Source organism: Papilio polytes, unplaced genomic scaffold (genome assembly GCF_000836215.1).
Source record: "Papilio polytes unplaced genomic scaffold, Ppol_1.0 DF824002.1, whole genome shotgun sequence".
In the NCBI taxonomy this organism is placed as follows: domain Eukaryota; kingdom Metazoa; phylum Arthropoda; class Insecta; order Lepidoptera; family Papilionidae; genus Papilio; species Papilio polytes.
In genome coordinates this window covers 441,510-448,094 of record NW_013525202.1, presented here as the reverse complement: position 1 = coordinate 448,094, position 6,585 = coordinate 441,510, and the positions used below count along the sequence as shown (strand labels likewise).

The 6,585-nt window shown below is 32.4% G+C and overlaps 1 protein-coding gene across 1 annotated transcript in view; it reads right to left on the bottom strand.

The window, feature by feature from the left end:
* Positions 1 to 779, bottom strand: part of LOC106101253 (zinc finger protein 420-like) — a 10,609-nt gene extending 9,830 nt beyond the window's left edge. Inside the window, exon 1 of the mRNA XM_013280415.1 lies at positions 551 to 779. The gene's annotated coding sequence lies outside the window, so the exon portion shown is untranslated. The remainder of the gene's footprint in view (positions 1 to 550) is intronic.
* Positions 780 to 6,585: the final 5,806 nt, after the last annotated feature.

The following is a 6,585-nucleotide window of genomic DNA, read 5'->3' as shown; positions in this document are numbered from 1 at the left end:
CAAAAAGATTGTACAAAACAAATAACTTTGACAATACCTTAAAATTATACATAACAGGAAGTTAAAAATAGTTGTTATCTTAAGTTATTCTAGCTAAGCTTATCTGGTGATGGCCACACTAGGCAATGCCTGTATCGTGGCCACCGGAATTCACAAATACAATATAATCCGACCACAAAATTACATAAACCCACTCTCACGGCAGTGTCTTAGTATTAAATAATAAGTTAATCAAGTGTAGTACTTGTTAAGGTATATTAACTTAATGAATGTGATAAATAGAGTTACAGCATCTCATACTCGTAAATTACAATTAAATTTGAAAATAAATAGTAATATTCAATTGGGTAACAACATCGTTTTATTTTGCGTAATACAATACTAAAGATCTCTTTTGTTTTGTTTTCATGAAGCAATTTTGTTGACGAAATACATTTAAGGCAATTGAATTTACTGATAACACTGTTCAAAACTCTACCAAGTATATGGAACAATGATAACCACGTACGCTTTATATACCTAATTATCATAGTGAATACATAAAAAGTACCTGTAAAACCGCAGCAGTAAAAAAATCAAAACTTCGTCAACACAACATTTACACAAATAAAACTAATCATTGTGAAGATTTCATAAGTACAGTAACACTGTGTATTCTAAATACATCGTTCTAATAGCTATTTACAGAAAAACACTTAAAAAGTTTATTTACAAAGTAAAATGAAGTCAAATTTAAATATGAAATTCAGATTTTTTTCTCGCGTGACCGACCTGCCATGGCCGTCACTTTATTGTTGCCACATTTGGAAACACAATTACCACTATATGTGTCTTATTTCAAGGTCAAATAATTTCTTTTATTTAACGAAAAATTGGATTTTACTTTTGATTTTAATTTTGATCTATTAGTGAGAAAAATAAATTATCCAAGAAAAATAAAATTAAAAGGGGTTCGAAAATCACAACAAATTAAAAATAGCAATTTTAAAATATGCACGAAATCTTTAATTTATGTAAGTTTTATCTCAACCTTTATATGTACTTAAAACTTAAAGTCAAAATTTAACATTGGCAATTTTACAAAAACAAAATTCCATAAATAGAAGGAAAAGTCTGTATGATGGCAGCATTATCCTTAATGTCACTGTCGTTCTAATGTCAAACAATTGGATATTCCGTTTTACGCATACTCAAAATAATTTTGCAAGTACTACAGAATATCAAAAATAATAATGTTGTTATTTTATTAAATAATTCACATATCAGTCGTTTTATAATAGTAAAATTAGGTTATTTGTTATTTTACATATCAAAATAATTTATTTACCCTGAACAAAACCGGTTTTCGGTCTACTTTTTGATACTCAAAAGAGAAATTCATTTTTCTATAGAAGTATTTATATTTCTCAGTCTCAGTCTTTCTTAATATAGATTTTGTATTTATTATTATACCATCATCAAAATCTTCACAATTCATACCAAAGATTATACAAAATGCAAATAAAAGGAAATTGATTGTTAGCCAATTCAAACCAATTATAATAATTTTACTCAATTTGAACCCAAACCCATTACATTAAAAATCATATTTCTTTATCCGTCTCCTTTTATGAAGCAGATAGTGTTGTGCGCACAGAACATATTTACTCTACGAATTATTATTTATTACCGCGTTTCCATTCATTCATAAAGAAGATTTGGCATATCTTAGTGTACACTGTACAGTCAGCTTCATAAAATACTAAATATTTACGTATACAGAAACTTACGCCTTCGTTTTCAAAAATAGAATGCACAAATCCGTTGGTACATTCCGACTACAAATTCATGCTATTCACGAATTCGTTTTTTTAATCGAACGTCTATTCTATATAAGATGCTGAAGTTTTTATTTAACAATGTTGAAACATGATTAAAGGACAATAACTAATTATAAAAAAATCATCAGTTTGTGCTTTAGATGGGTTTTAATATTGTTATCATTAATGTATTTACCAAAACCAATACAAAATATGGTTATAACACATTGAGCCGTGAGCTGTTCTTGTTTTTTGAGTCACAGCTCATCGATTCAAGATTACGTGAGCTGATGTTTTGAACCAGTTTAATTTATAGCACACGTCTATCAGTAACGCGGGAAACCGCATCGCGGATGGTTGTGTTCGCGTAAATTATAAAAGTATACAAAATAGAAAAACTTTTGTAACAAAGGAACTAACGTGATTAATATTTTATTGATAAATACATGTGTTTGTGAATAACTAGTGTCGTGATTCGAATAGTTTATTACGTTAAATAAATAACAGTGAAACTGATAATAGCTGATTGTATTACAAACACACTATAATAGGTTAGTTTTGTCGTTAGTGTTTATTAACGAGTTTCTTTAAATCTGTATCTATACTATCTATACTAGTATTATAAAGAGGACAGATTTGTATTTGTAATTTTTCGTATATATTGAAATAACTCAAAAACTACTGGGACAATTTTAAAAATTCTTTCACCATTAAAAAACTACGTTATCAGTGAGTAACATACATAGACTATATTTTGTATTATTTTTAAATCTCGAGAAACAGCCAGTCGGAGATAAAAAACGATTTGCCAATTTTCTATTAGTTAATAAGCACTTTTTGGTAACTACCTGTGGCATGCAACTCCGCTTGCATGTTATTATAAAAAATTGAATAATTCTAGATTATAGATCTATTCAGTAATTCTGAAGTTACCTAAAAGTTTAGATGGATGTTTGTTAGAGTTTGTAGCCTAAACGACTGAATAGATTTCGATGAAATTTGGCATAGATGTATAGGATAGTGTGGAAGAACACATAGACTACTCACTATTATTTTTCTTAATTCCACGCGGACGGAATCGCGGGCTAAAGCTAGAAATTATCAACAAAATTCTTTAATCCTTATTTAACTGTTAATTATATTTCAATTGGTAGAGTTCAAAACGACAATCCAATCAAAAGGGAAAGTTGTTGACTTTTCTACGATACTCGTTACATTACATATACGTCCCCACCGAGGGGCTCGGAGCCTACCCTAAGTTAGTGACTAGGCCATAGTCAACCTGCACTGCGGGTTGACTTCTTTTTTTTATATTATAAGGTGGCAAACGAGCAAGCGGCCTGAATCTACCGAAATGGAAAGCGGCCGCAGCCCATAAACATCCACAATTGTAGATGCGTTGCCTATGACGAAGGAGGAGACGCACATAAAGAGGATATTTCCCCATCCTATGCGTCTTCTCCATCCAAATTCACTTTTCCGTCCCTTCCTTTCATATCAACAAAAGGGGTAGAAAGGGAAGGGGACAAAATTCAACTTCACACATATCTTTAAATTTCTTCGCCGGTAAGTGCAGGTTGCATCACGATGTTTTCCTTCACCGTAAGTTCTCGTTACGTTATGAATGACCTTAAATTATATAAGTCTAAACTATTACTAAATTGTCTGTATTTTTATTCATACTGTAAATTAACAAATGTTAGTATATAAAATCAAACAAGCCGATCCACGCGACACGCCTTGTAACATCGCGTAATGGTACACTTAGCCATTACAGCTGGACAATAGCGTTAAACTCTACTGGCATGCGTTACGCTTCCTACTGTCCCGCGGCCTGTGCATACTTAACTGACGTATATCTTGCGACTTCGTCCGCGTTAAATTAAAAAATAATAATAAAAACACAGCCTACGTTACTTACGGATAAAGTAGCTTTTTAATTGTAAAAGAATTTTTGAAATTTGCCCAGTAGTTTTTGAGTTATTTTAATACATAAAAAATACAAATCTGTCCCCTTTATTATAGTAGACTATATTATAGTAGTGTAGACTAGCTGTTGCTAGCGACTCCGTCGACGAGAAATTGAAAAATAACTATGTAACAAAGTGACAACATAACTTTTTAATGGTGAAAAAATTTTTGAAATTGACCCAGTAGTTTTTGAGTTGTTTCAATAAAAACAATAATATTAGTATAGATTAAAATTTGTAATTCTGTTAATTATCCACAGGTTATGGAAGTCAATTGAATGATAGATGATGGCAGCTTCCGGTCGGGTATCAATACAAGATGGCGGACAAGGGAATATCAAAATGCATCCGTATTTCGCGGCGCTGATGTAAGTTTTAATTTTAATATCTATACTAACATAATAAGGCGTAAACACATACTTCTTTGTTGCCTAAGATGTCAGCAATTACAGCATATTTTTGAATAATTCTTTTTTTAATAAAAAGCCCTACTTTTGCGTCACGCTTTAGGCTATATATTTTCACGCCGTTAAACTTAGGGGTAAATATTTTGGATTAAAACCTTAATGTGGGAAAGAGACCATAAGTTGCTGCCAATATCAAGGAAGCAAGATTGCCAAGGTTTGGCATGTCATGTCATTTAGACATTTGCAATTGATAATTTGACAAATGTAAACAATGAAATGTAATATTTCTATTTCTATGCGGGTGAAGTCGCATGGGAACAGCTAGTTATATTATACAAAATAAAATATGTCATTAGTGATCGAAGTATTACAGTTTGTTACGCCCCACATAGTGTGCGATAAGGACAGAGAGATGATGTCATAAGATTCCACTCAGTGGGTGCACTGCCTGGCCCCCAGATAATTGTAGACCTCAACAAACGGTCGTACAAACGTAGGAATAATGATTTCCCGGTCTCATTTTCTACCTTCTAGGATAGCATATTCTTAGAACATTGTTGGATTTACGACCGAAATCGCAATAAAGAAGTTTAGATGGATGGATGTTTGATAGAGTTTGTAGCCTAAACGGCTGAACGGATCTCCATGAAATTTGGCACAGGTTTAAAGCATAGTCTGGAAGAACACATACTCTACTTTTTATCCCGGGAATAGTTACGGTTTCCGTGGGATTCATTAATTTGGTTTTTTAATGTTTACTCGATCATTCTGCAACGGTTCAACATTTCTTATTGAAATTTGGCACAGATATAAAACAAAGTCTGGAGTACAGGGATAAGATTACCCGAGAAATGTCCGGTTCCCGAGGGATACGTAGCTTTTTGTTATTATCGTATGTTTTCTAATACCACGCGGACGTAGTCGCAAGCTAGTAATATATAAAACCTTCAATTATAATAAGGTCGAAGATAGTATCGCCGGTAATTGAACAATAATGTATAAGAAACAATTCTTATACGATTGATTCGTTAAACAATTTCGCAACAAATGGTGTAGGCCTAACAATGGAATTGTAACACGCCCCCAGACTATAACCTTTGAACTGCAAACGTCATCTCTTTTGTGTGCCAATAATAAGTCTTTCATTTGAAATTCGAACTTCGAGCAAGATTTTTGAAAATGGAATTCGATCTTTTGTAAAAAAAAGCATTTTAAAAATAGAATTTATTGAATTCGATTTTCAAATTTGAAAGCAATTATTTTCTATACATATAATAAAATTGGAGTCTCTGTTTGTAATATCAATAAAATTCAGAAAGATTGTATTTGTTGTTGATAATGAAAATAGCGTTTAAAAATGTCTGTCTTTGCAAGCCGCGTTTGTTCCGGGTAATATCCGGAACTGGGCAGATTTCGACCGGACTTTCAATGAAGGGTAGTTGACAAAGACGGGCATGTTATAGGATATTTTTTATGTTAAAATTGCGTGGACGACATCGCGGGCAACAGCTAGTTAAAAATTAAAATTCGATTTGAATTTAAAAAAAAATATGTTTTATTTCAAACCAGTATTTTATAGTAATTTTATATAAAAGTTTTTGAGTGTTGTAAAAACATGTACAAATGTAGTTACATAATTAAAAAACCAAAAATGATATAAACAATTTAATAAAAATGCAAAAATCCTTTTACATCATATCTTACTAATATTATAAATGCAAAAGTTTAGATGGATGGATGGATGTTTGTTAGCGTTTGTAGAATAAACGGCTGAACGGATCTCCATGAAATTTGACACAGGTGTAGAGCATAGTCTGGAAGAACACATAGGCTACTTTTTATCCCGCGAATACTTACGGTTCCCGTGGCATTTATTAATTTAGTTTTTTAATGTTTACTCGATCATTCTGCAACAGTCCAACATATCTTATTGAAATTTGGCACTGATATAAAACAAAGTCTGGAGTACACATGGGATAAGGTTACCCGAGAAATGTCCTGTTTCCGAGGGATACGCAGCTTTTTGTTATTTATATAGTTCGTATGTTTTCTAATACCACGCGGACGAAGTCGCGGGCAACAGCTAGTTAGTTAATAAAAAAATAATAATTTTATTTGAGTTCGGTAAATTTATGTCTTCATCGTTTCGTCACATAACATTACTATCTAGGACATATAGTATTAACCGCACCTAATTATGGTATCAACGTATATTTAGGTCGCCCAACCTAGTTATTATCTCATTTAGTTATTATAGTTGGAAGATATCTGATATCTTTTAACAGTGGTAGTGCCCGCTTTACCATCTTAGCACTGCAGGGCCGGCACGCCCGGTGTAATACCACGACTACACAGAAGACAGGCGTGAAATGGAAGCAATTCCGTGTTACGTCTGATGAGTGTAGTGCC